Source organism: Alligator sinensis, unplaced genomic scaffold (genome assembly GCF_000455745.1).
Source record: "Alligator sinensis unplaced genomic scaffold, ASM45574v1 scaffold126_1, whole genome shotgun sequence".
NCBI classification, from domain to species: domain Eukaryota; kingdom Metazoa; phylum Chordata; order Crocodylia; family Alligatoridae; genus Alligator; species Alligator sinensis.
This window is the reverse complement of record NW_005841842.1, coordinates 3,575,934-3,587,177: the sequence shown is the minus strand read 5'-3', so window position 1 is coordinate 3,587,177 and position 11,244 is coordinate 3,575,934.

Here is an 11,244-nt window from a genome sequence, read left to right as displayed (position 1 = left end):
AGGCACTGTACCCCATCTAGCATAGTTCATATAAACCAGGGTCCATCAGATTCCTGGTGGCCACAGTGCTCAAGGGAGGGGCTATACTAAAAAAAGAACGTCTCTGATGGCACTGAGAGCGCTACTTGCCACAAAGACCTTTCCCGCTCATGGGAAGTATTATGAGAAAACATGCTTTTTACTTTTCATCTCCAACACTTTACTTATCAATATTTGCCTGAGTTAGCTGTTTTAAGAAAGCTGCGTGTTATCACAAAAATAAAGGGTGAAAAAGAACTCCAAGTGTTTTACTGCATTGATATTCAAGAGTCAAGAGTCAGTCTAACAGTGAGAAGCAAAACAAAGTGGACTCATGCAAATTTATAGTCTATTCATATGTACGTTTCCATCAAAGTCATCATTTGGCTCAACTGGTGCAGCTGCAGATTCATTTAACAAATTTCATGTTGTTTGAAGCCCTGGAAAAGAAGAGACTGCCCAACAAAGGGAATTTTTAGTTCTGTGGGGAACAAAAATACATGCTTTCCCTCTTCTCTCTCTGGAAGAAAAGAAGTAAAGCCAATGCATCCTATGGTGTGCACAGTAGGTCAAGTCTGAAAAAAATCATACCGTTCCCCACCACCACTTTTTTATGCATTGTATGTTTTTACTGTTAAGCTATGAGCAAAAGTATGTCACAAGATCGTGTTAATTGTGCTAGACTTGGTATTTCTTCTGTGTGGCAGAGTACAGACTTCTTTGACATACAGAGATTCGTCTTCTGTATTTGTTGGCAATAAAGATTCTGAGTAGACTTCATGTTTAACCCCACTGAGGGTACATAGCTGTAATCCATTCTGGAGGTCACAAGGTGTGAATGACTATGGTGACAGTCAGCATTGAAGGAAATGGCCACAATTCTCTAATTAAACAAAGAAGGAAAAGGCACCTCTTGCCATTGCTGCCACCTGGGATTCAAGAACTAATCAGGGAAGCAGAGTGCAAAACTCTTTGACAATTAGATGACATAACTTTACTGTCAGGCCATGTATACATGAAGTAAAAAGGCCATTTTCTATGCTCCCATCCAGGATGTGACTCAGCTAGGTCAAACAATTCAAAAGGGTTAAACTCCATCTGCATATGTGTTAAGAGGTACTTTCAAATGAATTAAGGTAACTCATTTGGGTTAATCTGATTTCCCATGCAGAATCTAATATGGTAAATATTACCACCTTCTCATATTTCATCTTACTCTCTACTGAAACAATTCCCATCTTATCCCAATTGAGCCTACAACATTTTGTGTCCAGTCCTGGAGTGTCTTCATGGAGGTATTTCTCGGTCTGGAGTATGCAGGTTGCAGCAGGTAGGCAGCATGTGCTGCCATCACAGGATGGATATATCCAGTATGTATTGGCACATCTCTACCAGACACCTGAGATTAGCCTACTGCCAGAAGGGGACAGTCAGCTTTTTCTGTGTAATACCAGGCCTACTGTCAGATTGAAACTGGTCAAGGAAAACAGTCCTGTTAAGACCAGAATTGCTTCACTACATCCTTTTAAATTATACTGCCCCTAAGAAAGTGTTAGAAACACAGTAATAGCTTACAAGGCTGTCAAAGTTGTGAGATTTTTTTGAGAAAGAAACTGGCATTTTGCCCTGACTGACAGTCTCCAGCAACAAAGGAACAAATACCTCTGTATTAGAAAAATACCACCTGTAAAGGGACTGAGTTTCATTTACCATTCTCATTGCAAAAGAACCAGAACCTCACCAAACATGTTAGCCCAATATCAGCCAGGAAAATATTGTATTTATCTGTTCCTACAAGGGGTTAACTTAATAGGTTCATATATTTTAAGGCCAGAAAGGATCATTAATTAGACCATCAAGCCTAAAAGTCTGTGTAACATAATCCATAGAATTAACCCTTGTGAAACATAAAAGATCTCAAGGCACAACCCCCCCCGCCTCTTTTATTACTGCACTAACTAATTTCCCATCAAGAATGAAGGATTTCAGGGAGTGTTACAGGGCTAACCCTTTGCCCCCCCCACTCACCCTTTGGGCATGGCCATTTAAAGACTTCCCCCACCATCTCCTCCTCCTCCAGCATGGGGGCTCCCCCCCCCACTTCTGCTTCACATCAGGGCTCCCCTCTGCCTCCCCTCCCCTCCCGCTGTCTCCACCTCCCTGCCAGCTGTTGTGGGGCCAGGCGGCAAGGGAGGCATTGCCACCGTGACCCCCCTTCTCGTCCCCTCCTCACTTCCCTCCCTTTCTTGCTTCCCTGCTGCCCAGCTCCAACAACAGCCACCACCATGACCCCCCTTTGCCTCCCCACGCCCCACGCCCACCCAGGCCCACGCAGCCTCCCTCCCTCCCTGCTGCCTCCCCCTCCCTGCTGGCTGTTGTCGGGGCCACCTTCCCGCTTCCCTCTCCCACTCCCTCCCTGCTGTCTGATCCCAACAACAGCCAACCCCATGACCCCCACTTCACCTCCCCCCACCCCACTCCCTTCCATCCCTTCCTGCCTGCCATCTCCCCCTCCCTGCCAGGTATTTTGGGGGGCACTGGGGATGGGTGGCAGGGGGCACTGCCACCACGACTCCCCCTTTGCCCTTGTGCAGAGAGGTGTGGGGAAGCCCTGATGCTCAGATGGCTGGGGCATGTTTGCTGCTGCCACAAATTTCCCCAGCAGTGGCTCAAACTTGGGCTGCCCATACAGCCAATCGCCACCTGCCCTCTCAGTGGCATATGCGCAGTTGGCCAAAAGCATTATGGACAGACACACAGACAGACAGACTAAGCCCTTTATTATGTTAGAATACCAGTCTGATTGAAGATGGGAAAGTGCCTTAATTATAAGAGAAACTAGTAGACTTAGCTAAAGATTTGGAAGGAAAAAGAAAAGGCAGACTAAAATAACAGAAGGAAAAGGATGAGCACAGACTTTGAGACTTATAATAAATTTATTGTTTTATGGTAAATCTGGTACCAAACTATTGCACTAACATTCCCATTTTATGTTTGAGCAACATATCAAATGACAGGACTGTTGAGAAGGAGGCTTGAAATACTTGTTTGTAGACAGGACAAGAATGGCAGATCAATATCTCTAATCTGGAGTATAGGCAAGTGGATTGCTTGCTCTGCTTTTATATATATATTATGTTGTTAATGCTGGTATTTGGGGCATTTTTCATACAGGTCAATGCAAATGTCTGATGGGAAGCATCAAGATAAGTTAAGGAATCTAGTAGGCTGGATCTTTTTGGTGCATGCCTGTTGACTTTATTCATTTTGGCTTCAAGTTAATATGCACAAAATCTATCATTTGAACAGTCAACGCACAATAAAGTACCAGATAAGTGTACATTATTGTGTGCCTACAGTCCTGCATCTGAAATGCTCACATTACTGAAATGCATGGAATCGTATCAGATTTTTTAAGCATGTATCCTGATTTTGGGGGATTGGCTTCATATCAGTCTAGAGCTTTTCTAGTGATATCAGGTCATGCCTACCCAAGAAGGGAACAATGTGGCTACCATCACAGCTGGTTGCTTTTGAATCTCCAACCTGTATGACCACATGCCTATTTTTATGGCGAGGTTTACAAGAGTAACCTTCAGCACAAGTCCAAAACAAGGCTTGCACTCATGCCTGTGGACACATATACACACACACCAGCTTGCTTAGAGGAGTGCCTCTGCTCTCACATAAATAGTGTGGCTAGGGAGCTATTCCACTGAATTATGTGAGTAAATCCTGTGAATATGAGGGTGGCATATGGCCTCTATGCTTTTGTTTGGCTGAGGAACTACCTGCAGACATGAACTACTCACAGAAAAAAAAAATCTTCTCTTGTTCCCATTTTTATCCTGTGCTACCTTCTGTTGCCCGGAAACTCTGTAACACCACATCACCGTCAAACATGGAGACTGATCAGGCTGGTCCATTGAACTTGTGTGTGCTCTTTCCTAATTTCTTCTATTTCAGCTACTGTCTGTCAAAATTTTCTTTTACTACAGAGCTGTACAGATTGGTCCAAGTCTGATTTAATTTATCTGCTAAGTTAGCAGATTACTCCTCTTTGTGAGAAATATCTGATTTGCTTCCAGGTGAAGGCAGTTCAGATTTATTAGGTTGTCCACTACCAGGAACTGTTCCTCTAATTGTGACTTTGTGGATAGTACAGTGCAGGAAAAAAATGGTTTCTGTCTTCCTGCACAGCTATGACATTGGACTTTAAAAATTGTCTATGCCACCTTTACTGAGACTCACAGTGCCCTGTCAGCATCAGTGCTCTCTCTTAACTTACTCTTCATAAGCTTAATCTGCCATAGGTCATCTACATAAGTAGTTGTACAGGAAGATGACATTATTGGTCTGAAAAGAGACATGCTAGCTCTGTAACACTTCTGATAAGCTAGAAAGAAAAGATTGCACATGGATTCCTAGTGCAGTGGTGCTGTCATCAGAGCTGGCCTACATACTACTGTCCCCCTCTGTTTGATTTAAACTTCCAGCTATACCCAGATCTCCTGCTTCTGGGGTCAGCAAAGTAAGACCAGAAGGACAAATGCAGTTCTCTGTTTCCATTGTTGCACTGGGGGCTGGGCAATTGCCTCTCTCCTATTCTCAGCATTCACTCTTCCTCAGTTAAGGTTCGTACAGGGCCCTTGGCTCAGTTCCTCTGCAACCTCCTCCACCAACAAAAGATCCTTCCTTGCTCCCTTCCTCCCTTCTAGCAAGATTGCTTTTTCCTACCCTTCCAGTAGTTTTCCCCCTGGGAAAAAGACTGAGAGCAAGTCCTACTATCTGTCCAATATCTTTCAGGCTAAGAAAAGAGGGGCTTTTCTACTCGACATAAGTTTCTAAGAGGTTACAGGCCCCAGAATTTTTCAGCAGAGTCCGTGTTACAGAACATAGATGACATTTGGCTCTGTTTGGATATGTCTGTACTCCATATGCAATGCTTTCTGGAGCACCACTCCTGAGCCCTTAGCAAAAACAGCAAGGCACCTTAGGTGTGCTTGAGAATAGAACTTAGGGCACCATCAGAGCAGAGCCATGGCATCTTTTCCAGGTTCTACACATGTGGAGCAGGAGCAGGTGGGCAAGCTAGAGAACAATACTCCTGGGTGTGATACTGATGCAGCATAGATGTACTGGTAAAAGTCAAAGCTCACCCTTTGAACACAGCACACCACCAATCAGAAAAGAAACTCCAGGACGTAGCTGTTTGTGTTTGCTCTGCTTTGCAGTCATTGCAGGCCTTCACAGAAATCAACTGGATCTGTTTAGGAAACATGGGAAGAGAGGCAGAAAGAGAATCTTACACTGGCAGGAACAGCCTTTTTTGTGGAGTTGATCAGGTAGGAGGGTTCTGAGTACATCAGCCAGACCGGGCCCCTTAGGTGGTGGGTGACATAAGGAGAGAAATGGTCAGTGTGTGAGTACTGACACTGGGCCAGGCTGCTCAGTGGTGTCATGGCTTGGGAGGCTGTGTGTCTGCCCAGAAGCAGAATTCCCTGGGGAACATACAGGAGTTAGGTACCTCCAAGACTGAGCAGCCCCTAAACAGGAATTTTGAGAGCCACAATTTTTCTTAAAACATGTAATGTGGGAATTAGGTACTTAAATCTTTTTGTAGATTTAGTTGACAGAGGCAAAGGCCAAGATATGTTAAAGGACTGAAGTAGAATTTAGGCAGAATATAGATCGCTAAGTCCAAGAGTGTGATCTTCAACACCCCCAGCCCTCTAATCCTACCCACTTAAGTACCTGAAAGTTTCACCAGTAAAGTTCCCGAAGGGAACCTGATTTTGTAGTCTAGCCGTAATGGAACTCAGGTAGCAGAGGTAATTTCTGGCGTTTGGTTCTGGGGACTATTTTGTTATCTTCCATGCAACTCAGGCCTTTAGAAAAACATTCTAAAGAATAATGTCTTGTTCTGCTCCCACTGGAATATGTGACAAAACTCCCGTTGACTTTAACTGGAGTTGTATCAGTTCCAAAACTGAGTAAGCCTATGGCAACTGAAGGAATTAAAAGTAGTAATCCTGAGGAAAAAATGAATCATTCTAATGGGTCTTAATTTGTTGATTAGCCAAGTCAGTAAGAAAATGAATTATTCATTAATTACATCAGGAAAATATTATAATTTAAGGTGGCAGTAGTATAGTCTTCTGAGAGAGAACTTTGTGTTCTCCTTAAGTTGATACTAGAACTATGTAATTAGTCTGTCTAATAAAATCGCTTAAACATTTCAAAAGAATCTTGGTTACAATGCCATGTGAAATAATAAGACCCAATCCTGTGGCATGACACAGGCAAAAATCTCACCGGAGTCAGCTGGGGTATTGCCTTCACTTGATGAGTAAGGACTGTTGGATCTGCCCCTGCTTCCCTTCATCACTGAAACAGTCCTAATGAATTATTGATTGACTGGAGTATTTAAATTGTTAGGTATACTAGTATAAGGACTCCAGTGTCTGGTAAATGTCAAGTACAGAAACGCTGTTTGCAGCAGGACTGGAACCCAGGAGTCCCCAGCCACCAGGCTGCAAAATCATGATTCCTCTCTTTGCCCCTGTGATTAATGAAGTCTTGTCTGCACAGCAGCAGAGATTCACCAGGAAGGGTAGAGGGTAACTCCTTCCACCCCCACACTAAAGCAGCTGATAGCCTGGTAGTTAGGACACTTTCTGGGAGGTTGGAATTAAATCCAAGTCTTCCAGTTCCTGGGTGAGTGCTGTAAGTATGAGGCTGTGTGAGGTGATGGGGAAGCAAGGATGTGGGTGCCTCTCCAGAGAGGATTCCAGATTAAGGATTGAACACTGGATGGGGTGCTTTCCCACTATCAGAGAGGATAGGATTTCAGGCATCTCTGTTCTCAGCATTACCTCTTGGCTACATCTAGGCAGCTGCACATGGAACAGGCAGGTTTCAAGCACCTCCCTGCTCAGTGTGCTGCCGGCCTTGGATCCTCTTCTGAGCTGCCTCAGGGCATGCCTGCATTGCTTCTGCCATGCTCCTGAGCACACCCAGGAGAAGCACAGCCCCAGCCACCCTCTCCTACTCCCATTCTACATATGCCAAACCTAGAAATGAGGCAGCAAAGGCACCCTGGGGCACCCCAATCCCTCCTGTCCAGCACAGTCTCCATCATGATTGAAGCAGGCAGCAGGGAGGTACCCTGAGGGAAGTTTCAGTGGAGAGGATTTCAGACTGAGGATTGCACACTGGATGGAGGTGCCTTCCTCCTTCCTGGGTTTGGGGCACGCACAGCAGGAGCAGGCAGGCGGATGGGACTGTACTTGCTGGTGCTCTTAGGGGCACTGTGGAAGCAGTATAGACATACTCTGGCTCTGCCCACGCACTGAGTAGGAAGCAGAGGTCCTTCACTTAGGGATCTGGATTTCATTCCAGGGCCCAGGTGGTTAATAGGTGTGGGATTGCCTAACATTTAGGCATTTCAGTCTTTGCTGGATCTTGCCCTAATTGGCTGGCTGGAAGACCACAGCAGGGGGATGGAAGCAGTGACAACGAGCATGGTTTTCTTGGCACTGACACTACCTGGCTAATGCAAGTAATTGAACCATGCAGTGCTTCAATTTACCTCTCTGTAAAATGGGCCTCCTAAAACCTGCTTCACAGAAGTTCTGTGACGAATAGTATGTGCAGAGGGAGGGAATGAAAGTGAGGCATAACTGCTATATGTTATTACATTTAGCAAACCACTGAAATGCTAGTGAATGCAGAACCTTTTACTGGACCAACCACATTTAGAATATACCAATGCTTGGCCACTACATTTACAAAGCTAGAGGTATGAATTAAATGCATGAGAGATAACAACATAAAGGATCAGCACTGAAATTTACTCCTAACTTAATAAAATTGTGTCCAACTAATTTCATCCAGTGTAGGGGCTCCTCATTAGTGATGGAGATGATTCTCCTTTCCCAGGTTCTCTCTCTACCCTGTGCCCCCACTCTATTTGGAGATCCTTTCAATACTGCAGGAAGTTTCACTTCTTACTTTGATTTTCCAGTACAGTCTTTCTGATTAAAACAGTTAAAGTGAAGGTTATTTTTTTGGCATTAAATAGGGAATGACCCCCCTCTACCACACATGCACACACTAGGGTGGCCATCAGAGAGGACAGTTCACTTGTCCTCTGTCCTCTAGTGATGCGACCCAATGCCTTTATGTCATAAAGGCATCAGGTTTTGTATCACTAGAGGACAGAGTAGCAGAAAACCAGAATGTCCTCTATGATGGCCACCCTAGCACATAACCCCATCACATTTTTTGAAAATCAGATTTAAATGAGAAAATTGCTAAGACTTTATCAAGTGTATGCATCCTCTAGAACCAAGTCTCTCTAAAATATTTGATGGTCCAACTCCTGTCAGGACACATTCTCCTTATTGTATGAATGAACTGAAAGAGCTGTTGTTTTCTGTGGTGTAAAAATGCACTAATTAAAGCCTTTAATAGTCAGGTGTCAACACAGACTTAAATATATAGGGGGAAATTGTGCTCATAAAAGTTAATAGAAAATGTTTGCATGATTTATTTAGCTGTCTTTTCATTAGCTACCTATAAACTAGTAGACTGCTGCAATGTGTTACTTTAATCAGGTTACCTAAAGTCCAACCCTTTATTAGCTTAACATTTAACATTGTTTGAGATAGTTAGACAGCTAATTGCTACTATTTCTTCTTCTAGCTTTTATTATTTAAAGAACAGGCTATCTGCCCAGTTGCAATTTTGCATGCATGCCTGGGAAAAATAGATGACATAAATTGCATGCATAATCTCAAGAGACAATCATTTTAAATCTTAATTGGCTGCCTTTTAAATATCATTTAAGGTCTCGTTTTTTCTGCCTCTCTCTCTCTCTAGTTAAGAAGGTGTTGTGTCAAAGTCTATTACCTTGCTGGACGTCTCTCTCCTAAGTTTTTAAAAAAAATAGAACCATCAGCAGAGGTTTGAGAGGTCGATAAAGCTTTTAGATTTGGAGATGTTTTCAGGGAGCCCATTTCCTGCGGCTAAGAGTTGTTAATGGAGCTTAAGGAATTATCTTATGACTCGGGCTGGGAGAGCCGTATATTTCTTCGCTCCTGTTCCCTTGTCGAGACTGAATATGCTGCTGTCAAACTCGCTTAATGAAAAGTAACGCGTCGCTGATTACAGTTTTATTTGGGCTCTATGTAAAAAGCACTGTTAATTTAGCATCCCCTCCTTTGTGTGTTTGAATTTGCCATGGCTGAATGATTTAGAGTCTCTACGTTTCAAGCCGTTTCTCTATGATTCCCCCCCCCCCTTTTCTTTCTTCCCCTTTCTTTCTTTCTTTCTTTCTTTTTGATTCCCCCTTTCTACATGTCTGCTTTATACCGCCAGCCAAGTTAGATGGCTTTCTCTCTGAGCCCCACAGCTTGGGCAAAAGCAGCTGGAAGTGATCTTTGACTCACGCTATTGAATCGCCTAGCGAGAAATTAATCTCTTTTGTTTACACGTTGCGGATGCTTGTGAATGATCCCTGCGTTGGGCTGCTAATCTGTATACAAGGTTTTTAAACAGCAGCAACAGCCAGCACACGAAAGCACAGAGCAGGAGCCCTCTCCCGAATCCTAATGGCACCGAGTGCAGCCTTTACCTGTAGCCCACGCAGGAGGGACCTGCTACAGATGCAAACTTATTCCAACTTGTCTTGCAATAACGATGCCATAAAATGAAGGAGTGATTCCCCCCACTCCCCCTCACACCCCAACTCACCTCCCGCCGGCTGATGACACTGAAAAAGGTCTTTTCTTTGAATCCAGGTCTGTTGCCTATGCATGATTTGGACTATTTGGGAGAAATCCCTTCCCCAGATTGGAAGCTAAACTCGTCACTGATTCCTGTCTGAATCAGTGACGAGCTCAAACAGCACTTGGGATTTTGTCATCAATATCATCATCATCACCGAATCATAGAAAAGGGGGGTTGGAAGGGACCTCAGGAGGTCATCTAGTCCAAATCATCATCATCATCGTCATTACTCTTGTTATTCTTATTTTTGTTATTTCTATTTATTTATTTATTTATTTATTTAAAGTCTTATGGCCACAAAATAGATGTGCAGAGTTCAGATGGGAATGTCAAATTGTTGTCTCCTCTGAGTGTGTGTATAGGGGAGGAAGCCCTGTCATTATTACACGGAAAGTGCCTGGTGAATAATTGAGCGTCCCCGTGGATGTCTATCTTGTCCACAGCCCCATTTGTGAACACCTGAACTTTCTCCCCACCTATCGGGGGTCCTATCACACCCCCTTGGCTGCTATGGTATTGGGGGAGTAAATGGGGGATGCTTCTCAGCAGATCCTCAGTGACATGGGCTGCAGTCCCTGCGCCCCTTCGCTCCCTCCTCACCTCCCTGCCCCCCCTCCCCTCCCTGCTTTCTTTTTTTTTTTTTTCCACCGCCTTATTTTGGTTGAAAATAATTTGCTTTGTCTAAAGGGTTTCAGTGGAGCGGCTGCCGGCCGCCCTGGCTGCATTAAAATTCCTGCCGGCCCAGCCTCTCGCTGCGAACACTTCTCCCCGGAGACTCCACTTTCGCTATTACTGTCAAGTACCCTTGACTCTTTATTTTTGCCCTTTTATCTATTACAACTAATTCGAGTTCTTTTGCCCTTTTCAGTTTAAGACGTGGCTTTCTGTAAAGCCTCCCCCTGCCACCGAGCTCTCGGAGTGCAGAGCCTTTAGAAATTGAGGGGTTTACTGTCAAAATGAAAATTTCACTTCAAATTATCTTGGCTGATGCACGTTTTCCAGGCCGGGGGCTCCTGTCTGAGCCTTTTGACAGCCAGATCAGCAGAGAGGTTCAGTGATCTCGATAATATCATCCAAGAGAGCGAAAGTCAATACAATGACAGGGAATATGACTGGATACAATCCAATTACAGCTGCTGGCTCGCCGAGAGAGAAGGGCTGGATCTGCCCCCCGCGCCCGGATGCCTTTATTCAAGCCTTGCACTAACAGGTCTCAGCAGCAAGTTGGCAGGGCTGGAGCTGCCCCCTGTCCCCGGGGCACTGTGGATCCCATCTGATCCCTTTCCCCGCGGGGGGAGGTCTCTTATGCGATCCCCCCTCCCCCCTTGGATTTTAAGCTCGTCTGTTTGGACAGATCGGCCGGTTTATTGTTGATCGCCTCATTTCTGCCCCCCCCCCCCCGGGCCGACCGGCCGGGGAGGATGTGCCCGCGGC